At 40.4% G+C, this 24,927-nt stretch overlaps 1 protein-coding gene and 1 long non-coding RNA gene across 4 annotated transcripts in view; one reads left to right on the top strand and one right to left on the bottom strand.

Moving 5' to 3' along the window:
* LOC109927927 (protein kinase C-binding protein 1-like) overlaps window positions 1-24,927 on the top strand; it is a 222,528-nt gene that overhangs the window by 122,788 nt on the left and 74,813 nt on the right. The gene's annotated exons all lie outside the window — the stretch shown is intronic.
* The window catches only part of LOC125485443, a 54,239-nt gene that overhangs the window by 6,220 nt on the left and 23,092 nt on the right, over window positions 1-24,927 (bottom strand). For 2 of the 3 annotated variants that reach the window (XR_007264170.1, XR_007264169.1), the window contains exons 2-3: window positions 13,278-13,341; window positions 636-730 (exon numbers count right to left, since the gene is read on the bottom strand). This is a non-coding gene — a long non-coding RNA (uncharacterized LOC125485443). The remainder of the gene's footprint in view (window positions 1-635; window positions 731-13,277; window positions 13,342-24,927) is intronic. The other variant, XR_007264171.1, reaches the window with a different exon arrangement.

Below are 24,927 nucleotides of genomic sequence, written 5' to 3'. Positions count from 1 at the left end.
TGCCCAAAATATTTGTCAACTGACTACTGTCCATATCACTTTTTGTAAAGCATATTAACCTGACACACTCCCCAGTTCTTCCACCTGTTAGGACTACTCTCAACATAACTTACGTAATTTCTTTATTTGCTAAGATCCAGTAAATCTCACTTTTAATGGTTCCACAGAGACAGGTAACAATGTAACCACTGTTTCCTGCAACAAAATTCAGACTTGGCCTTTTTCATCTGCTCTAATTTTCACTGTTTGTTGAACACTCTTCAAATGCTTCTCAGTCAACTCTCATGCTTTGATTAGGTTCTGTCTAAAAGATCAAAACATTGGCTGGAAGTCTAGTCTCTAAGCTTTTGGTTTTCAATTTTTCTTTAAATCCAGTTGAGTGTTCCCCTCTCCTCATGTTGATATCTCAGTTCAAAAGAAGTAAATCTTGTGATCTCATTCCAAGTCACTCATGGCAAAAAGTAACAAGGACCAGTGGTCGCCATCTCTTTTATGCATAAGATTACTTTTTGAAATTAAGTGCAACATCCAGTGCAGGATCTACCATGAAGAAAATATACTATACACATTTTATTTTGGTACTATATAAACCTAAAGCCAAGTATGCATAATCATTTATTTTGTCTTCTACTTACCAATTCTCAGTTCAACATCTGTAATTGCGCATTACCTGCCAGTGCCTTCAAGTCTGGGTTATAGTTTGAAACTTCTTTTCAGTCCAAATGGGAATCTGAGAGGTGATGCAATACTTGAACTTAATTTTCATTTTGGACAACAATGTCTCACAAAGGGTATGCAAGGTCAAAGCAAGCTTGCATGACAAAAAGTATAAACAGTACAAGTGGGTACTTTTCTCTATTCACATTGCTGTCCTTTGATCTGACTTTTAAGCTCAATATCATTTTGCATAGTAAGGGTCTCCACCAACTCCAGTGGTTTGTCAATCAGCCAGTGGAATTTGGTAGCCAACCTACCAATGTCTACTTTAAGGAATGGAATGGAGACAAAAATGGTGATTTTTTTTCCCCCCATCACACCTAATTCCTGGAATTGCCTGTTGAATTGTTTTGCCAACTTCCACTGGTGTACACTGAAATTTTCTGGGTAGAGGTGATTCATTTTCTGGGTGGAGGTGATTCATTTTGGAAGGACAAATTTGAAAGCAGAATACAGAGTTAATGGAAAGATTCTTGGCAGCATGGAGGAGCAGAGGGATCTTGGAGTTCATGTCCACAGTTCTCTGAAAGCTACCAACCAGGTGGATAGAGTTGTTAGGAAAGCGTATGGTGTGTTAGCTTTCATTAATAGAGGGATCGAGTTCAAGAGCCGTGAAGTTATGCTCCAGCTATACAAAACCCTGATTCAGCCACATCCGGAGTATTGTGTCCAGTTCTGGTCACCTCATTACAGGAAAGACGTGGAAGCGTTGGAAAAGGTGCAGAGGAGATTTACCAGGATGTTGCCTGGAATGGAGGGAAGGTCTTACGAGGAAAGGTCGAGTCAGCTAAGGCTTTTCTCTTTAGAACAACGAAGGATGAGAGGTGACTTGATAGAGGTGTACAAAATGTATAAATAGAGTAGACAGCCAGAGACTTTTTCCTAGGGTGGAGGTAGCTATTATGAGGGGGCATAGTTTTACAGTGAGTGGAGGTAGATATAGGGGAGACGTCAGAGGTAGGTTCTTTAATCAGAGAGTGGTAGGGGCGTGGAAAGCATTGCCGGAGAGGGTAGTGGAGTCGACCTCATTAGGGGCATTTAAGCGGCTATTAGATAGGCATATGGATGATAGTATAAGGTAGGGGTTGAGGTTAGATAGACCTTAAGTTTAGGATAAAGGTTCAGCACAACATCGTGGGCCGAAGGGCCTGCACTGTGCTGAACTATCTTTGAATTTTTCCAGTGTTTTCTCCAGACTCAGGAACTGTTATAGTGTTTTTGTTTGAATTAAGACCTCAGACTTAGTTTTGATTCGAATACAGTCACAGTACTGATCAAAGTCTCTTGTCCTTTCCCTGCAGTCACAGTTCAACTTGTTCAGGTTTTAACATTATATCTGTAAAACACCTGAAATACAGCAACCACGCATTGTTTGACAGCTCACTATACACTTTATTCCTCCATTTAAGGATGATTTCAGGCATCATATCTGAAAAATTTTGCAAAACCTTAACTTGACTTAGCCACCTCAACATCCGGTTACAAGGATGAATTCACTGTAGGCAGAATTCATCGACTAAGTATTTAAACAAGTGATGCCAAAAGACTCTTGCTCGAATTAAACTTTACAATCTCAACCAAAATCTCCATTACATGCAAAATTTCCATAACTTTACTCACTAATACTTGCTGGTGGATTACAGTGGTCATCGGCCAAAGAGGGGAAATCAAGATCATTTCTGCAAAATGCATCAAATTGTGCCAAATATGTTTGGTGTAAATCATCAGTTGTGATGAAGACCAGCTTCTTGATTGCAATGTTTTATCAAACAAACGCATACCTTTTGAATTATTCCCTGTTTCAAGGGCAAAACAGCAAGAAGATCTTTTGTTTTGTCCTTAAAAACCAACCACACAAATGCAATCATCTGGACTGTGTCAGTCATGTCAGTGGACTCAAACTGCAGAGAAGCAGTCACAGCCCTTCAAGGCCTGCTGTAGTTGCTGAAAAACACCTTCAAACAACGATTCCACTCATCCTGTACTTAAATGCACCAAGTGACATGCTCTGGATTGCCATTTATTTTTTGCTGTTAAAGTTTTTAATTAAACTGTTAGTGACCACAGTCAATGCCTCTTTAAGCAGCTGGCTACCTACAAATGTGTTGCCAAAAGTTGGCAAACATCAAACGATGCTTCAGTGCAGGCCTTAACTTTTCGCTGCTAGTTTGAAGAACAACTTGACCTTTAGCACAGCCTTCAGCTTGTCAACTCTGTGTGAAGCATGCTGTTCAAGGGAAAACTTTCTTGGATTTTACTGTGTATCATTGTGCGGTGCCATTCAAAATTTCCATTTTTGCTCATTTTACTCTGGTGACCATCAAGGCAAATGCTCTAATCTTTTACAGCTGTGAAAAGAAAATCCCATTCCTGAGCAATATAACAATTTTTAGCTTCTTTTTAGATGGCCCAGGTTCATCATTCATCATTATTGCTTCAGTTTGCAATTCAAGAAGCTGCTGGTCATGCTGCATGTAGACCTCTGAAACATACAGAACATTGCTGGCTGCTTTCAAGTGTGGAGGACAGGAGGTTAATTCTGTGGTCATGATTTGTTTCCAAGCACCTAGTCCGTTTGCGTTGTTCAGATATGGCAGCTTTCCCTGTAATTTTTCTTCATTCTACATGGATCCATTCCATAAGCAGGTGAGGAAAAAAGTACTGCATGTGCAAGACCAGACACAGGAGCAGGATTAGATGAGCTGCTCTTGCAGAGAATACACATGGACATAATGGACTGAATAGCCTCAGATTCTTGTACTGTAATATACTGGTTTCACACATCAGCTCCTAGTGTATTTTTTATTCATTTGTTTGCAATGTCACCACGAAACTTATTGTACCAGGCAATGATAGCTTATCTGGTCCATACCAAAACATGAAGCAACAACTGGCAAAACCTATTAAGAGCATGCACTTTACTCTGACCGCAGATTTTCTGGAAGCAGAACTCAAAGTGACGTGCACAGTAGGGAAGAGCAGGTGTTTGGTGCGAAGCAACTGTCTGAGGTACACATAGTAAGGTAACCCAAGCAAATGTGGAGATCAAATGTCAGAGACACTGCAATCAAACAATCGATCACAATCTACATGTAGGAGATATTATCAGCTTGACACAGTTAATGATAATCTCGAAATGGACCAAAGTTTGACGTCATTTTTCCAAAGCAGCTTGAGATCATGGGTGCTGAGCTGAAGATGTAAACTGCTTTATTCCCACGTCATCCTTTCTTCGAATATACCGTAAAATTTGAACCTTAATCTGACTGTATTTCTTTGGCTATTTCATATATTGTGAACAATTAAAATAACTTATCCACCACCATTTTTGCAGATTTTTTTCCTGAAGGCTCTGCTTTAGAAATCTGGAAGAACCCATATTTACAATACGCTGATTCACATTCCTGGTTTCTGGTAAGTGGTCCTGCATCATCTGAATTAGCTTTATTGTCACATGTACTCAGACGAATACAGTGATAAGTTTACAAGTCACCACTTACAGCACCATCTTAGGTACAAAGGTACCTAGATACAGATTCTTCAGTACAAGTTTTTAGGAGGGAAAGAATTATAAAATGAAAAAATTATAAAATAGAAAAAAAGGTCCAGCATTGCAGATTGTAGGAATAAAACTAGAAAGTGTAGAAATAAAAAGTTCAGAATGGTACTTCCAACCCAGTCCTGCCACCTAGCCTCCAGTCTGTGCCAGTCTTGACTCTAGACCGCTGGGCTTCATCACAAGGTTCGAGGTCAGGAGACCGCTCTGGAATCACCTCAAGATCAAAATTATTTGCTGAGACCACACCAGGGTGAAAGACCATCACACCACACCAGGCCACTGAGAGACCACAAGAGATAGGGGAATTATGCTGACAGTACTTACCAATTACCCTTTGTCTCTGTCCTTGCTTGAAATACCAACAACACTGGCGCAGTGGCTAAGGGGTTAAAGTGACTTTTTTTGGAAAACCCCTGCAACTTTGCAGAGATTTTGAAATCGTAGAGTTGTTATGCTGCAGATGGAAAACATTTGGCTGATTAAACCTATCATGTCTGCACCGATTCTATGATTACTTTAACTTAGCGCTAATCTCTTCTCTGAGGAACTACTCAATGTTTCTCCGAATCTGCTACCAGAAATAAAGGAAATGGATTAATTGATGGTTGGGGGCTTCCCCACATATGGCAGATGTAGCAAAAAAGTTAACATTTTCGTATTATTCTGGCCAAATATCACGTTTTAATATTTTAGTACATGTTTCCAACGGTCCAAGTGACCCACGAATGCAATTTCCTACGTAATTTGCAAAATTTAATTAACACACTCAGGTGGAAATACCACCGAATTGGACCACTGTTCATTTGTCAACAAACATTTTATGCCCTCCAATGCCACAAAACTGTTTCTTTAAGTGAGATATAGATCTCACTTAAATTTCATGAACTCAGGTCCTGGCAAGAGTTCCCACTTGTTACAATCCCAGCTCATGTTATACTGAGCAAATCCAAAATCAATGAAAACTAGATTCTTTTTCATGTAGTGTTCCTTTACTGAGGGGTCTCTCACTGAAACACAAGTGTGCCTGGCTACAGATTTGGTTTGAACAATAAAACAGAAGCTCATTTCACGAAAGAAACCTGTTTTAAAAAACAAGCTAAATAATAGATTTCAAAACACACAGCAAAATAATATCCCATCCACTCTCAAACAGAGTCAGCAAAATCCAGAGTAATTGCTTCCCAACCAAAGCAGTCGGATTTATTCAACCGCAGCAAGGCTTTCGTCAAGGTTCCTCATGGTAGACTGGTTAGCAAGGTTAGATCACACGGAACAGAGGGAGAACTAGCTATTTGGATACAGAACTGGCTCAAAAGGTAGAAGACTGAGGATGGTGGCGGAAGGTTGCTTTTCAGATTGGAGGCCAGTGACCAGCAGCGTATCACAAGAATTGGTGCTAGGTCCACTGCTTTTCGTCATTCATATAAACAATTTAGAAGTGAACATGGGAAGTATGGTTAGCAAGTTTGCAGATGACACCAAAATTGGATGTACAGTGGACAGCAAAGAAGGTTACCTCAAAGTACAAGGGCCGAGGAGTGGCAGATGGAGTTTAATTTAGATAAATGTGAGGTTCTGCATTCTGGAGGGGCAAATCAGGGCAGGACTTATACACAATGGTAAGGTCCTGCGGAGCATTGCTGAATAAAGAGGCCATGGAGGACAGGTTCACAGTTTCTTCAGAGTCACAGGTAGACAGGATGGTGAAGGTGGTGTTTGGTATGCTTGCCTTTATTAGTCAGTACGTTGAGTATTGGAGTTGGGAGGTCATGTTGTGACCATTGGTTAGGCCACTATTGGAATATTGTGTGCAATTCTGGCCCCACTGTTATAGGAAGGAAGCTGTGAAACTTGAAAGGGTTTAGAAAAGATTTACAAGGATGTTGCCAGGGTTGGAGGGTTTGAGCTATCTGGAGATGCGGAATAGGCTGGGGCTATTTCCCTGGAGCATCAGAGGCTGAGGGGTGACCTTACAGAGGCTTATAAAATCATGAGGAGCATGGATAGGGTGAATAGACAAGATCTTTTCCCCCAGGTGGGGGAGTCAGAAACTAGAGGGCATAGGTTTGGGTGAGCAGGTAAAGACTTAAAGGGACCTACAGGGCAACATTTTCACGCAGAGGGTGGTGCGTGTATGAAATGAGCTGTCAGAGGGAGTGGTAGAGGCTGGTACAATTATTTAAAAAGGCATCTGGATGGGTATATAAAAATGAAGGGTTTTGAGGGCTAAGTGCCAAATGTTGGCAAATAGATCTAGTTTATTTGGGATATCTGGTCGGCATGGACTAGTCGGACCGAAGGCTCTGTTTTTGTGTTGGATATCTATATCTCTATGACTCTGTTTCTTTTCAGTTCCAGTCCTGTGAGCTATGAAGTCTTTTATCCTGGAATATTCACTAAACTAAGATCTGAGACTGAAGTTTCAAAAATCTGCAGAACTCTAACCAAAGACTCCATGTCTCCCCCGAGTTTTACAAACTACACTTTTTGGAGGTTAAATACTCCCTAACTCATCTGAACAATCTTCTTCTTCTCAGAAAGATTATGTTTGCATTTGAGTCTGGTCAAGTTGACTTTCAACTGAATTCAAAAGCTTTCAAACTAAATTCTTCTTTTAAAAAATGGCTCATCTATAATCTGCTAAACTAATGTATCACTGTTTTCTTTCTTCAGTCAGTCAAGCTCCCACAATATAAACAAACCTCCATTAACACCCCACGAGGCCTTGTAGTTATCTACTCATCGACAGTATTTTTTTTCGAGAGTTATGAATTTAAATCAATCTGAATTTTTAAATTCCTTCACAGAAAAACAAACAAACACCGATATACCATGAGCCGAAAATCCAAACACCTTCAAAAAAAGAGAACATTTCACACCTCTCACTACAGGGATTTCAATGTTCTTCACCCAGAATGACACTGCAGCACCACTACTGACAAAGATGGCAGAGTATTAAGGATATAACTGCTCGACTGGGTGAGTGATGGACAGCAAGTGAACAAACAGGAGGGAAAAATCTTCGGACCTTGCCCTTAACAGTCTGTCACAGATGCATCTGTCCATAGGAGTGAGTGCCACACAGAGTCATTATGGAGACCAAATCACGTCTTCACAGCAAGGATACCCTCCATGTTGCGTGGCACTACCGCCATGCTAAACAGGATAGACTTAAAACAGGAAACCAAAATCAAACAAGAACAAAAACAAATTGCTGGAAAGACTCAGGTCTGGCAGCATCTGTGGACAGAAATCCAAGTTTACATTTCAGGTCCAGTGACTCTTCAATCAGAACTTAAAACAAATCTAGCCACTCAAGGATGAGCATCCATGAGGCACTGTGGACCATCAATAGAACTGTATTCAATCACAATCTGAAACTGCATGGCTCAACAGATCCCCCACTCTACTATCGCCTTAAGCCAGGAGATCAATCCCATGGTTTTTTGAAGATTGCAGGAAGGCAAGCCAGATACAGCACCAGGTCTACAAAAAAAGTGTTAACCTGCTGAAGCCCCAACACAAGATTACTTCCATACTCAACAGAAATAGCATGCAAAGACAAGGCAAAGTGATCATACAATTAATGGATCAGATCTCCAGCCCTGCCACATTCAGTTAATGGTTGTGGTGAGCTAAACTAACAAGAGGTGGAGGCTCCATAAATATCCCCAGCCATAATGATATAGGAGCCAAGTACATCAACGCAAAAAGGCAAGACTCAAATATATGCATGTAACTTGAGCCAAATGGACAGTCAATCAATCTCTGCCTCCCCCTGCAAAGTCCCCAATATCATAATTATCAGGTCTGATCCAAATTTGATCTACTCCATGTGATATTAATAGGTAAAGGCACAGGAAAGGCTATGGATCCTCCAAATACTGCAGCAAAATTACTGAAGACTTGTACTCCAGAACAATGTCTTTTCCTCAGGGTAGGGGAGTCCAAAACTAGAGGGCATAGGTTTAAGAAGAGAGCAGAAAGTTTAAAAGGGACCTAAGGGGCAACTTTTTCCACAGAGGGTCATGTATGGAATGAACTGCCAGACAAAGTGGTGAAGGCTGGTATAATTACAACATTTAAAAGGCACCTGGATGGGCATGTGAATCAGACAAGTGTTTAAAAGGATAGGAGCCAAATGCTGGCAAATGGGACTGGATTAATTTAGGATATTTGTCAGCATAGACGAGTTGGACCGAAGGGTCTGTTTCCATGCTGTACGTCTTTATGATTCTATAACTAGCCCTTCACTTGGACAAGATATTCCAGTGCAGCTACAACACTGTCATCTACCCAACATGAAAAGAAATTGCCCAGATATATCTGGTGCATAAAATGCCTAACAATTTCGACCTGGCCAATTATCACCTATCAGTCTACTCCCCATCAGCAAAGTGATGGAAGGGGCGGTCAACAGTGCCATCAGATAGCACTTGAAAATAAACTGCTCAATGATGTTAAGTTAGGTTTCACCAGGGCCATTCAGCTCCTGACCTAATTACAGCTTTAGTTTAAATAAGGACACAAGTGCTGAACTTGAGTGAAGCGATTGACTGCTCTTGATGTCAAGGCAACATTCCAACTGCACCTGAGGATCCCTCATAAAAATGGAATCAATAGCAATCAGGGCAAAACTCTACTCAAAGAAGTCATACCTAGCACAAAGGAAGATGATGGTGGTTGTTGCAGGTCAGTCATCTCAGCTCCAGGACGCCTCTCCAGATGTTCCTCAAGATTGTGCTATTGGCCTAACCATCTTCAGCTGCTTCAACAACCCTCTATACAAGGTCAGAAGTGGCTATATTTGCTGATGATTGCACAATTTGTGACTCCTCAGATACTAAAGTAGCCCTGGTCCAGATGCAAGACCTGGACGACATTCAGGTTTGGGCTGATCAATGGCAAGTAATATTCACACCACACAGTGGCACAAAATAACCATACTCAACAAAAGAATCTAACTACTGTTGTTTTACATTCAATGATGTTACCCCACTGAATCCCCCACTAACATTCTGGGGATTGCCATGGACCTACCATAGAAGTACTGAGAGGTACAAGAGCAGGTCACAAGGTTAGCAATTCTGCAGTGATTAACTCCTCTCCTGACTTCCCAGTGCTGTCTACAAGGCACAAGTCAGATGTGTGAGGACATGTTCTCTACTTGCTTGGACAAGCGTAGCTCCAACAAAACTCACGTTTGACGCCATCCTGGAAAAAGTAATCTGCTTAACTAGCCATTCCATATAACACTTTCAAGACTTACTCCCTTCACCAAGATGCAGTAAGCACTAACACACCAAGGCACCTCCCAAGCCAGTGACCCTGACCTTTCATGCAGATGCATAAAAACACCACAATCTGCAAATTCTCCTCTAAGTCACACACAATCCTGATTCAAACTACATAGTTATTCCTTCACTGCCGCTAGGTCATAATCCTGGAACTCACTTCCTAACATCCATTCACCCCCAATAGTGACAGAAGTTTAAGGCAGCAGCTCACTGCCACTTTCTGCAAGGCAGCTTGGAATGGAAAATAAATGTGTAGCCCATGCCATGAAAAAATAAAAATGAGATTCAGTAGTGTGGCAGCAGCACCCTGTGCAGATCCAGCAGAACAAGTCATGCCATCAAGTGCCACTCCCAAGTATATTGGTTTGTGCTAAGATAAAGTTGCCATAGTTCCAGAGAACTAAAGGCCTGCTCCCTGAGAGAGACACAACTGGTGCCGGTTTAACCTGAGGGCCACCATGCCTCAAGAGAGGCGAGAGATCGAGAAACAGAGTCCTTCATGTCACCTCATCCACTGCTGGAACTGAACCCACACTGTTATAGCATCATTCTGTGTTCTGTCAACCAGCCGTGCAATCAATTAAGCTAACCATGGGTTAGGCTTTAGTTTCTAACCGTCCATGATGATATGCATTCTTTTACACAAGCACTGTGGATGCAGAGTACACTGTTTCAAAAGGATTCAGGGCGCAATGCTATGTGCTGCAGTCATTTATCAAATTTTTAACATCATTAAGTATCTGGTCCAGGATACAGATGGACAGAGCTTCAGAGACATGACAGATACTATCAGCATAGATGAACTTGCAAGACAGTCATTGGGAAGTCAGTGTATATATTTTGAACAGTATTGGGGCTAGCATTGAGCCCAATCAACCAGGCCCAGATCTGAAGCACTCTGGTCACTTCAGGAGCAAGTCAGCATGCCACTGTTTTATAGGCAGCTGTGAAGTCAGTAGCAGCTTGCCTGCCTTTCGCTTCTTTTGAGAGTTAATTTGATATAGTGTCAGAAATTGATCACATGTTGCATCCCCTATGAAAACAAGCCTATTCAACACTCTCTTACATATTACAATAGTTCTTAAAAGTATCTTTTGGCTCAGTCTCTCAGAATATCTTCCAAACTCTCTAACTTATTCTGAAGAAGAGTCATCAGACTTGAAACATTAACTCTTGCTGCCCCACACATGCTGCCAGACCTGCTGAGTTTCACCAGTTTGTTTTTGTCTCAAGCTTATTAACTGAGCGATCAAATAAACACACTGTTCTCTATTGCAATCTGACCTGCAAGTGAATGCAACATTAAATTCAACATATCAACTTCTAGAATATTGCACACATCTATCTTCTTTTAAATGATATAATGTTCCTGTCGTATATATCGTTTACATCATGCTTACAGCAAATTAAACTCAAATTTTCTAATCAGTTAAACCCAAATTGAGAAATTTACAAACACGCTCCAATTTTTTTCAATAATAACACCACAGTAATAAAACCAAACAGTAAAGACTGGTTTTGTGTGCAAACTAATGACAAATTCATGGGCACAGTATAAGAAGCAACCCTGAGTGAGAACAAAGGACACACATTTAAGCACAGGCGCAATTCCAGAAGGAAACAATTCTGAAACAGAGTTACATATTTTTTTCTATGAAAAAAATTACATATGGCTAAATGACAAAAAATCACTGACAACTAAATTTTTTTTTAAAAAAAGGCAAAACAACTGTAACAATTCTAGCAAAGCTTCTTAAGATCAAGTCCCAAGACCTGGACAAGGTCCTTCAGATCAATCTCTACAGAAATCACTGCTGCAGGCAGGGCACTATGAACATAACTGTTTATGATTTACAATTTAGGCCAAGTTGTTTGATCTTTTATGCATGTTTACAATGTAATGCTAGATATGAGCACAAGTTAAATTTGCTCAAAAATTAGAATAAATGTTCATATCAAACAAAATATTTGAATGAGTTATTCAGCTGTTTTTGTCATGTTTACTGGCCACAGGATTCCAGGAAAGATACAGCAACTTGTTAGAAGCAGAGATGCCATTAGAGAATCGGGAATCTGTCCCAACAACACTGAAGAAACTATGATATTATTCTAAGACTGCATGATGAGTGGCTTGGACAAGAACTTGAAGGCAGTGGTGGTCCCATGTATCTGCTGCCCTTGTCCTTCTAGATGGTGACAGGCATGGGTTTTGAACTAGTCTGTCTTACCACCTTCAGAAATCTGCAGACATGTACGCTAAGGTGTGGCACTTCCCCTATCACTCCCAATGTCATCAATTTTTTGTTAGTCTCTGGTTTTGTTTGTCCTTCCCAAATAAATAACCTCATTTCTGCCGACTGAATTGCACTTTTCACTTTTCTGCCCACTTCACCAAACCACTGATCATGACATACAGTTGACAGCTATCCACAATTATACTTCCCACATTTAAGTTTAAATTATTACTATACACCCTAACAGCAAGGGATCCAACTTTGAGGCCTGTGGAACACCACTGTGATGCAAGGTCTAAGATGTATGTGAATACACAACATTTATTTTCAAGTTTGAGTTCTGAAGTTGTTGCGAGTGGTCTGAGTCCATGACCATAACAGGTGTAGGCCATTCAACCCCTCAAGCCCGCTCTACCATTCAATGAGATCATGGCTGATCTGTGATCTACCTCCGTTGACCTACAGCCCTCAAGACCTTTGCTTAACACAAATTTTTCTCAGATTTAAAGCTAACAAATGATCTTGCATCAACTGCCATTTGTGGAAGTGTTCCAAACCTTATCAGCCTTGGTGCATACAAGTGCTTTGTAATATCTCTCCTGAATGGTCTGATCCTAATTCCTAGACTACGCCCCCTAATTCTAGAACATCAACCAGTAGAATTAGTTCATCTTTATCTCCCCTATTGTTTTCTGAAGCAACTACATTGTTACCAAGGTGTTGTGCACACAGATTTGCTCAAAGTACTCCAAATGGATTTAACCATAGCAAGGGGGCTGAATGTTAATATTTCTTGAGCCATGACTTTTTTAAACCAGCATGACAGTGTCTATGGGGCGATAATGGGAATTAAATGCACTGGGAGGTTTTCGAATCAGACACAGTAAACATTGAAGTGCATTTGCTTGGTTTTGCATTGAGAAGATTCATGATTTTATTTAGCTTCAATAGATGGGAGAGGAGAAGAATGAATAGCTTGCAAAATTTGCATTTCAGATCACAGAAGTCATTCTTGTTGGGAGTTGGATGTAAAAATACAAATTTCTCAATTTCTATTGTTAGGAGTTTAGTTTGAAAGTTTCAGGCCAGAAGTATTTGACTAGAATCGTGAAGATGTTTTTCAAACCTGGGAAAGCTTAAACTCAGTTATGTGCATAGCCTCAAGAGCGGAAATTGAAACAAATGATTAAATCAAACCTATACATGTGATAAAAAATGGAATTCTCTGTTTCAAGTACTATAAAGTGATCGTGCTGGGATAGATGGGATTGTATTTTTACTGTTTTTAAATCTTTAACATTATATTATATGCAAGTAACTTGGTTTATTTTATTCGCTGTTCTGCATTAAAAAATTTCACTGTTAATGCACAGCATGTTTCAGTGAAAAACCACCTTGTTAAGCAACAAAGTTACCATCAATCAAGCCAGATGTAAACTCCAAAATAAATATCCAACAGCTATCTCTTACCTATGTTGGTGTATGTGACATTGTATTGTACGGTGATGAACATGATGGCAAACTTGGCTGTGATCTGCAAACAAAGACAAACATCTTAGACTTCAGCCATTTCACATGCAAAACAAAATACAGCATAAATTGTCCAATGAAATTGAAAAGCACTTATGTTTTTCTTCTTTGGGGCACTAAGTGGAAATTGACAATGATATTTAATTGCTGAAGTAATCAAATCCATAAATATTTCTAACATGCTAAAATCCTACACTATAATTTTCTCTTCATCAACATCTACAGGAATGGCCAATTTGAAATCTATTCAGTAAGCACTGGAGCCAAAGTAAGTTAGGCAAATGAGTGGAATGGAAGTGTGGTCTAAAAAACATTCAAGTAAATTCAATGGCTATCTGGAGAGATGGTAATGAAGTGAAAGAAGAGGATGTTAAAAGTAATTCCATACAAGAATCTGCAAAGCAGATTGCAAATTTGGGAGGACAGTTGATGGCAAATCTTGTTTTGGGATAAGGGATATGTCTATACTTTTCAACAGGAAAACTTAAGGTAATTGATTCCATTTCTTCATGTTTGATGTTACGATACTATTTTAAGATCATTGGTTACATTTTTTGGATTTGGACACAACGTCCCTCATAATCCTTCCATTGAATATTAATGAATTATCATGCACTTGTCACTGAAAAGGAATCAAGAATACTTCCTCTAATAACCCATGAGAATCTGTGGGTTGATTCGCTGCCAGCAAATGCACAGCTTGAGGAACATATTCAAATAAATCACAGACAAAATGACAATTTGGTTGTACTTGTTACAAATGTCAAAGGATGACAGACAGTAAATAGCAAGTATTTCAGGGTATTTACTGTTTAAGAATGAAAATGCAAGTTGTTCAGAAAATACAAATGGTCAGACCAATAAATTGCTGAAGGTGCAATATAAAGATTTCTAAGCATCTTAACACTTGCACGAATATTTCGTCACTACACTTGAGCACTAGATTGATGAACTTCAAACTTACAGAGCATGTTAGCACATCTCACATCTAAAACGAGTTAGGAATCAAAAAACTTTTGAAACCACCTTTCAGAAATGTAGAAAATTGGAGGAAAAGTCAGCCATTTGGCCCATTGAGCCCAATCAATTATGGAACAAGATCACAGCTGATCCTCTATTTTAATGACACACTCACGCTCTCTCCCCATACCACCTTGGCACCTCAAGTCACTGTAAATCTATTTCTTTCGTAAATGACTTGGCTTTTATAAAGCTTGTGGTAAAGAATTTCACAGGTTTACCATCCTCTGAATAGAGAAATTTCTTCTCATTTCAGTTTGAAATGGCCCTTACCACAAATTCTGAGACTGTGATGCCTTGTTCTGATGCAGGCAAAACATCATCTCTGCATACAGTCCATACAGCTGTTAGATTTTTCTCATTTCAATGAGATCCTCTTTCATCCTTCAAAACTCCAGTGAATACAAGCACAGTTCACCCATCTTTCATGCAAGCACGCTATCCCAGGAACGAGCCTAGTGAAACTTAGCCGCATTCCCTCTGTGACGAGTTTCAATTTTCTTCAGTAAGGAGACCAAAACTGCACACTATACTCCAGGTGAGGTCTCATCAAGGCCCTGTACAATTGCAGTAAGATTTCCTTCCTCATGTAGTCAAGCACTCTTGCAATGAAGACCCACATACCATTTCCTTTGTTAACTGTTTACTGCACCTCAATTCTTGCATTCAATGACCAGATTATAGGACAGCCAAGTTCCTTTGAACATCAATATTTCCTAATCTATCACCATAACACAGACTATCTGCCATTCTCTTTTTATGCTGAAGGAGAGAATTCCATGGTTATCCATATTATACTGCATTAGCCACGCATTTGTCCACTCCTTGAACTTGTCTGAATGACTCTGAAGCCTCTGTAGATCCTTCTTACCATTCACAGCCCACCTAACAGCCAAATTGCAAATATTGCATTTGATTTCCTCATCCAATTCATTGATATATATTGTGACTAACTCATGCTCCAAGCACAGACCACTGCGCACTTGACACTGCCTTCCAAGCAAAAATGACCAGATTGATTCCAACCCTTTGCTCGCTATCTGCTGAATAATTCTCATCCCATATCAGTATATTACCACCAATCCCATGTGCTTTCATTTTGCACACTCACCTCTTCTTATGTGGGACTTCATCAAAAGCTTCTCAAACATTGCTTATTTATTATGCTAGCCACGTCCTCATAAAAATTCCAGCAGGTCTATCAAATACAACTAAAATCCATGCTGACTTTGGTACTTCCAAAGTGTTCTATTGTCACTCTTTTTTAAACTGAATCGACTCCTACGTTTTCTTCCTACTGATGTTAAGCTAACAGGTCGATCATTCCAGATTTTCCCTCTCCTCCTTTTTAAAAATAGAGATGTTATATTGCCCCCTTCCAATATGATAGAACTGCTCCAGAATCTACAAAGTTTTATAAGGTTAAAACCAACACATTCTCTATTACAGTATGCTGGGATGCACATCAGGCCCTGGAGCATTTCATCAGCTTTCACTGCCACTGCGGGGAGGCAATGGCCTAGTGGTATTATTGCTAGATTGTTAATATAGAGACCCATTCTGGGGACCCAGGTTTGAATCCCGCCACGGCAGATAGTGGAATTTGAATTCAATAAAATATCTAGAATTCAAGAATCTCATGATGACTGTGAATCAATTGTCAATTGTTGGAAAAACCCATCTGGTTCACTCATGCCCTTTAGGGAAGGAATCTGCCATCCTTACCTGGTCTGGCCTACACGTGACTCTGGGAAGTTATTTGTCTTGTGTTCTGTGAAAACAGAACAGAAGTTCTTTGCTGTTTTAATTAATTTGTAGGATGTGCGTGTTGCTGGTTGGCCAACCAGCTTTTGTTACCTGAACCTAGTTGCCCTTGAGGTGATGGTGGTGAGCTACCTTCTTGAACCGCTACAGTCCACCTACTGTGGGTTAACCCACAATGTCCTCAGAGAGGAAATTCCAAGATTTTGACCCAGTGACACTGAAGGAACAGCAATATATTTCCCTGTCAAGATAGTGAGTGACTTGCAGGGGAACCTGGTGATGGTGGTGCTTCCATGTATCTGATGCCCCTGTCCTTCTCGATGGAAATGGTTCTGCATTTGCAAAGTGCTAACTGAGGATCTTGGGTGAATTTCTGCAGTGCATCTTGTAAATATTACACACTGCTGTAGAGTGTCAGTGATGGAGGGAGTGGATATTTGTGGATGTGCTGCCAATCAAGCACCTTTGGTGTCAAGCTTGAGTGTTGTTGGAACTGCACCCATCTAGGCAACTATGGTGTATTCCAACACACTCCTGACTTGTGCCTTGATGGACAGGCTTTGGGGAGTTAGGAGAGTTACTTACCGCAGTTTTCCTAGGCATCTGCTACAAGAATAGGTCAGAGGCTATGTGGCGAGTACAGTTGCATTACTGGTCAATGATGACACCCAGGAAGTTGACAGTGGGGAATTCAATGTAAAGGCAGCAGTGGTTAGATTACCTCTTATCGGCATTTGTGTGGCATGAATGTCACTTGCCTGAGTATTGTCCAGATCTTGTTGCATTTGAACCTGGACTGGTTCAGTATGTGAGGAGTCACGAATGAATATCGCGCAATTGTCAGCAAACATCCCCACCTATGATTTTATGATGGAGGGAAGGTAATTGATGAAGCAGCTGAAGATGGGTGGGCCTCAGACACTACCCTGAGGAACTCCTGCAGCAATGTCCTCGAGGTGAGATGACTGACCTCAAACAACTATGACAATCTTCCTGTGAGCCAGATATGACTCCAGCCAACAGAGAGTTTACCCACAATACCCACTTTTTCCAATTTTGCTCGGGCTCCTTGATGCCACACTCAATCAAATAATGCCTTGAATTCAGGACTGTCACTCACTTCAACTCTGGAATTCAACTCTTTTGTCACTGTGTGAACCAAGGCTGTAATGAGGTCAGGAGTTGAGTGACCCTGGCAGAAACCAAACTGGGCACCACTGAGCAGATGCTGCTTGATAGCAGCATTGATCAGACCTTCCATCACTTTACTAATGATCCAGATTAGACTGGTGGGGCGGTAATTGGCTGGATTGGATTTGCTCTACTTTTAAAACAGAGGATATACTTGGGCAATTTTCTACATTGTCAGGTAGATGCCAGTGTTGAAACTGCACTGGAACGGCTTGACCAGTGGAAGGACAAATTTTGGAGCACAAGTCTTCACTACAATTGCTGGAATGTTGTCAGGGCCGGTAGCCTTGACAGTATCCAGTGTTTCCAACCGTTGCTGGATATCTCGTGGAGTGAATCGAACTGGCTGAAGACTGGTACCTGTGATGCTGGGGACCACCATAGGTGGCCGAGATGGATCACCCACCTGGCACTTGTGGCTCAAGATTGCTGTGAATGCTTCAGCCTTCTCTTTTGCACTGATGTGGTGGGCCCTTCCATTAGTGGAGGATGGGATATTTGGGGAGCCTCCTCCTCCAGTCAGCTGTTTAGGTGCCCCCAGCATCATGACTGGACGTGGCAGAACTATGCAGCTTAGATGTGATACATCGGTTGTAGAATTGCTTAGCTGTGTTTATACTTGCTTCTTAGGCTGTTTGGCATGCAAGTTGCCCTGTTTCGTTGCTTCACCAGGTTGACAGCTCATTTTTAGGTATGCCTGGTGCTATTCCTGGGAATATTGTCCTTAATTGCAGAAGGGATGGAATTTAAAAATAGGGAGTTATGCTACAGCTATACAGGATGTTGGTAAGGCCCCATCTGGAGGTGTATGTACAATTTTGATCTCCTTACTTGAGAAAGGATGTATTGACACTGCAGAGGGTGCACAAGAGGTTCTCTAGGTTGATTCCAGAGTTGAGAAGATTAGCTGAGGAGAGACTGCGTAGACTAGGACTATACTCACTGGAATTTACAAGAATGAGGGGCGATCTTATAAAATAAAATTATGAAAGGAATATGTTAAATAGAAGCAGGGAGGTTGCTTCCACTGGCAGGTGAAACTGGAACTAGGTGGCATTGCCTCAAAGAAAGAGGGAGCAGATTTAGGACCGAGTTGAAAAACAACTTCTCTCAAAGGGTTCAGAATCTGTGGAAGTCCCTGCCCAGTGAAGTAGTTAAGGATACTTAATTGAACATTTTTAAGTCAAAGATAGATTTTTGAACAGAAAAGGAATTAAGAGTTATAGAGAGCGGGCAGGTTAAGTGGAGCTGAGGCCATGAAAAGATCAGAAGTCACACGACACCAGGTTATAGTCCAAAAGGTTTATTACAAATCACATTCTTTCAGACTTCTGCTCCTTCATCAGGTGAAGTGGAGGAAAGCAAACAGGCACAGAATTTATACTTAGAAAGATCAAAAGATAGTATAAATGGTGTGAGTGGAGTGTCTACAGGCTGAACAACAAATCTTTGCAGGTGATCAAAAGTAAAGTGTGAACAGCTGACTAACAAGTGAAGGGATGACGTATGGTCCACTTAATTGAGGCAGAGAGACAATTACAAAAATTGAAAATAAAGGTGGTGCTGGAGACAAACCAAATGACTGGAACTGTGTGTCGAAAAGGGTCAGTGCTGGGTCCACTGTTTTTACCATTTATATAAAAGATTTGGATGTGAATATAGGAGGTATCGTTAGTAAGCTTGCAAGGGATACCAAAATTGGTGGCACAGTCAACAGTAAACAAGGTTACCCCAGAGTACAAAGGGACCTTGATCAGAAGGGCATATGGGCCGAGGAGTGGCAGATGGAGCTTAATTTAGATAAACGTGAGGTGCTGCATTTTGGTACAGCAAATCAGGACAAGGCTTATACACTTAATGGTAAGGTCCTGGGGAGGATTGCCGAACAAAGAGACCTTGGGGTGCAGGTTTAGAGTTCGTTGAAGGTGAAGTCGCAGGCAGACAGGGTGGTGAAAGCAGTATTTGTTCCATTTGCTTTTACTGGTCAGTGCATTGAGTCTCGGAGTTGGGAGGTCATGTTGCGGCTATACAGGAGATTGGTTAGGCCACTTTTGGAATACTGAGATTTACAAGGATATTGCCAGTGTTGGAGGGTTTGAGCTATAGGGAGAGGCTAAATAGATGGGGACTATTTTCCCTGGACCATCGGTGGCTGAGGAGTGACCTTATGCAAGTTTATATAATCATGACGGGAATGGAAAGGGGGAATGGCCAAGGTTTTTCGCCAGGGTAGGAGTGTCCAAAACTAGAGGTCATAGGTTTAAGGTGAGAGGGGAAAGATTTAAAAGGGACATATGGGGCAACTTTTTCACGCAGAGGGTGGTGCGTGTATGAAATGAGCCAGCAGAGGTGGTGATGGAGGCTAGTATAATTATACCATTTAGAAGGCATCTGGACAGGTACACAAATAGGAAGGGTTTAGAGGGATATGGGCCAAATGATGGCAAATGGGACTAGATGAATTTAGGATATCTGGTCACCATGAACAAGTTGAACTGAAGCGTTTGTTTCCATGATGTACATCTCTACGACTATGACTCTGAGAAGGCGGGTTGATGCTATGTGGTTCCAAGAATGGAAGAATGGACACAATGTGGCAGGTTTTCACACTTAACAGAAGAAACATTTGAAACAAACTGTGGCTATGAAGGACAAAACACTCAGCCAGAACTAATTGACAGCAACATCACTGCACTAGGACTAGACACAGTACAAGTCTAGAACGTGGGCAGTAAAATTGGTTGAATCTTAAGCATAATGAAGATCTAAAGCAACTAAAAAAACTGAACTTGAGACAGGTTAGGTATAGAGAAATGCAGATCATTCTGACTTGTACACACATTGTAGCATTCTTTCATTGTTAGGTCAAAGTCCTTGAACCCGCTGACAGCACCATGGGAACACAACTACCCCAAGGACTGCAGAACTTCAGCAAACAGCAACTTACATTGGTCAACACCAACTAAGGTCAGCCAATAAACATTAACCTCTAAATAAAACCAAGCGTTTGAGAAGCTCAGCAAGTCTGGCAGGATTTGTAGGTGAAGAAAGAGTTAAAATTGAACACTTCTTCAGTTCTGAAGTAGTATTCAATGCGGTAGGTTGTATGCTGTACAAAGGGGGAGCTGAGAAAGGAGAAGGAAGAAGAGGCAAATAAAACAAACGGGAAAACTGATGTAATAAGGGTAAGGAAAATTATTCCTTTCTGTATTACTCTATACTCCTTTGATCACCAAAGGCAAACAGTGTAATAATGGTTATCGAGAAGCAACAAAACACTTGTGATGTGATCAAAATAAAAAGACAGATAGAGGCCACAGTTCATGTTCTGAAGTTAAACTCAAATGTTCAGTCCAGAAGTCTGTCAAGTGTGCCTAAGTGGGAAATAAAATGCTGTAACTCCAGCACAAAGCAAGCTCACTTAAATACTGCAGCAGGCCTAACAGGCATGAAAATACATAAACACAATTGTATTTTGGAATCGCAAGTGACTAGAAGGTCAGGATGAATGGAGGGCAGAAAACAATCAAGCAAACTCATGGAATGCTGGCCTCTGTATCACAAGGACTGAAGTACAAGGAGGCAAAAGTTATGCTGCCATCACACAAACCTTGTTTAGACCCCATCTGGAGTAGTGAGACGAGATCTGGGCACCACTTAGGGAGGATAAATTGGTCTTGGAGCAACCCTGGGCTTCAGGGTTAAGTTAGTATATAAATTATGCCTGATTTCTCTAGAATCTAGGTTAACAGGTGATCTGACCAAAGTCTTCAAGATACTAACAGCAAAAGACAAGAGATAAAAATAACTATTTCCAAAAGGTTGGTGATTCTAGAACTGGGGGCATAATCTCAGAATTAGGGCTAGACCAGTCAAGAGAGGTTAGGAAGCACTTCTACACACAAGGAGGGGCATAGATGGTTGGAACTCTTTTCACAAGCAGTGAAAGCTGGCTCATTTGTTAATTTTTTTTTAAAAAATCTATTTTTGATTCAATTGAGCAAAAGGTATTAAAGGATTATGGTCCAATGACAGGTAGATGAAGATAGGCCACAGATCAGCCATGATCTCACTGAATGACAGAACAGGCATGAAGGGCTGAATGGCCTGCTTCTATGTTCCTATACTCCTATGCCTATTTGTGTTTGGTCTCCCCAATGTAACAGTGAGCAGCGAATACTATAGATTACATTAAAAGTGGTATCAATAAATCTATAGCTCACTTGGAAGGTGTACCTGATGTGAGGAGGGAAGAGGTGATTGCACAGGAAGGTACCACAGGAGAAGAAGGAGGTACTGAAAGTGACAGAGACATGGACCATCATGTTGCAGATGAATGATCCCTGCAGAATAACAACAGGGGAGGGAATAGGAAAGCGTGTTTCATGGTAGCATCATGCTCGACATGGAAGAAAGTGCACCTTGTTGGGAAATCAAGGGGATTACCAAGTACGTAGCAGTGATGTGAACAACCAGGTTAAGCAACAATCACATTTATGCATTCTCAGACAAGAAGCCAATAATTTAAAGGTACTTTGCCCTTCACTTTTACATTCACAGATAGTGAAATGTAAGACTGAAGCTAAAGCATTGTAAAAAAAACAAATTTTTCAAGTGTTTCTTTTCCCCAAATTTATGGACCTCTTACCCTGCTAACTTTTGCTGGTACAAGAAGAGAATATCCAAGCTTTCCTCCAAAAAGACAACCTTTTCATGCCAGGTATTCATCTAGAAAACCTTTTCAACTGCCTTCAACACGTTTATATCCTTCCTTAAATAAAGTGACCAACCACATAGTACACCAGATGCAGTTTCATTGGTGCCCTGTATAACTAAAGCATAATTGCGATACTTTCGTATTCAACTCCCTTTGCGTTAAGTGATAATATTCTGCTGGCTTTCCAAATTACTTTCTATATCCACATAACTTTTGGTTCATGCATTTGCAAACCAAGATCCCTCTGCATCTCAGAACTCTGCAATCTCACATTCAGATAATATGATTATTCATCCTGCCAAAAATCAATAATTTTACAGTTTCCCATATGACACTTCAAGAGCCACATCTCTGCCCACACAACCTATCACTCTTTTTATAGCCAATGATCTCTTCACAAAATATTTTCTTACCTTTGTAGCATTCAGCAAATTTGGTAAACATATTTTCCATCTCTTCGTCTCAGTCACTGAAATTCTGAACAGCTGAAATCCCAACAGAGATGACCATGGCACACCACTTGTTACATCTTGTTACATGCCTGTTTATTGTTAACCAGATAATCTTATAGCCATGCAAACACATGACCCCTTCCACCATGACTTATGTTCCACAAAAACAATGTGGCACCTCAAAGGAGTCTGAAAACCGGAGGACAATACATCCATCAGTTTTCCTTTACAATAATGACATGCTGTGGATAAGGAACTATAATGGACTTGTCAACGATGATTTCCCTTTCACTGAACCATGTTGAATCTGCTCAATTATCTTGGATTTTTCAAAATACCTTCTTACAGCTTCTTTAACAATAGCTTCTGTCAAGTTTCCTGAAGCAGATGTTTATCAGACTGGCCTGTAGTTTTATGCTTTCCATTTCCCTCCATCTTTAAAAAAAGGAGTTAAATTCACTTGCTTACAATCAAAGAGACAATCCAGGAATCAAGGGCACCTTGCAAAATTAAAACCAATATAATCAAGTGTCTTGAAACAGCACTTTTAAAACCCATTTTTCCCTACCATGTTTATAAAAACTCTTACTGTTTTCATACTTCAAGCTAGATTTAATATTTTTTCCATCCTATTAATTTTTTGTAATGTTGTGCTTAGTTTTCTATATTCTATCCAATCTTCTGACTTGCATTTGTCTTTTCATAATTATATGCCTTTTCTTTCAGTTTAACAATATCTTCAACATTTCTTGTTCACCATGGTTGATGGACTCATCCCTTGCATTTTTTTTCCTCACTCAATGCAATGTTTCTCTTATGTATTTCAAAATAGCCCCTTAAATCTTATTAAGGTGCTGTTCAACATTCAACAAATACAAAACTAATTTTCAGGACCCAAGCTGTTTAGTTATAAATATAACCTGGCATGGAGTTATAAACTCACTCATACCATTGGAAAGGCAACAACCTAGCTGGATGGTTAATCTGGAGACCCAGCTAATGGTCTGGGGAACTGGGTTCAAAGGCAGAAAGTGGCATTTGAATTCAAATGAAAAATCTGAAGTTACGAGTCTAATGATGACCACGAATCCACTGTCGATTGATAGAAAAACCCATCTAGTTCACTAATCTACTTTAGCAAAGGAAACTGGACCAACGTGACTCCAGACCCACAGCAATGTGGTTGACTGTTAACTGCCCTCTGGGCAATTAGGTGTTGGCAATAAATGCTGGCCTAACTAGCAACAACCCCATCCTGTGAATGACTAAAACATTCAGCAAGGTCTAATTTTTTTGAAGGGTTTTTTTTACAGCAAGTCTAATGCTTTAAGAGCAGTAGAATAAAAGCCTATTGTCAGGGAAACTCAGGAAATTTGGCAGCATTGTGAAGAGAGAAACAAAGTTAGTGTTTTGAATCCAGAATGGCTCTTCCTCAAAACTGAAATGCTCTAAAGAAATATATTGGATTCAGAAAATTAATGGTTTGACTCTCCACAGTTGCCGCAGGCATACAGGGTTTTTCCAGCACTCAAATCTCCAGCATCCACAGGACTTGGCTTTTCTAACTCTAAGATTGGAAGCTCTCATCAGTTCAATTCATTGGAGCTTTGGGGGATGGTTTCAACAGTGCACCCACTGCAGAGTTGCAGACAACTACTTCTCAATTTCTATGTTGTTCTGCAATGTACTCAAAAGTTACTACCAATTTTAGTGATGTAACAACAGCAAATTCTGCAAGCTTTGGCATCATTATCACCAAAATCTAAGGCAAATAGGAGAAGGTTATGCAACATCTCAAGCATATTCTGCTACTCCATTGATCTACAATGCTCAAATCTACATCTCACAAAAGGACTTACCAAACTCACAAACGAAAATTTCAACTGACCAAGCATCTGTAACACTCTGGGGAAAGTGAATCCCATGTTTCCACAACATTTCCATGGAAAACAGGCTTCTTAACCTCCCTTCTAACTTGCCTAGTTCTATTTGAAGACTACAGCTCTTCATTCTAGAATCTCCTACCAGAAGCTGCAACTTTTCTGTATCCACCCAAATCAAATTGTTTGGTGATTTTAAACACCTCAATCTGACAATGAAATAAAAGCCAATATTATACAGCCCTAACATAACTCCTAAAAAAACCTTCTTCACGAAAAGCCAACATCTCTTGCCTAGTATTGTTCCAGAGCTGTACAACTGCAACATAAAACTTCCAGCACCCGGTCATGTTGGCCAAAGCGACAAAAGTCTTTTTCATTGCTTTTCATACATGCCATATGACAAACTCGTGCACTTTTTTTAAAAACACCAGATGCCCACACATTTAGACTACAACCTCCCAGAATACAGAAAATACAAACTTTTACATCAGGGAGTTGTGTACTGAAGAAATACACACTGCAAAAAATCCCAAATACAGATTTAGAAGTTCGAACAGGATAAA

Source organism: Rhincodon typus, chromosome 19 (assembly GCF_021869965.1).
Source record: "Rhincodon typus isolate 14 chromosome 19, sRhiTyp1.1, whole genome shotgun sequence".
In the NCBI taxonomy this organism is placed as follows: domain Eukaryota; kingdom Metazoa; phylum Chordata; class Chondrichthyes; order Orectolobiformes; family Rhincodontidae; genus Rhincodon; species Rhincodon typus.
The sequence above is the reverse complement of the archived record's forward strand: the minus strand, read 5'-3'. Positions and strand labels throughout refer to the sequence as shown.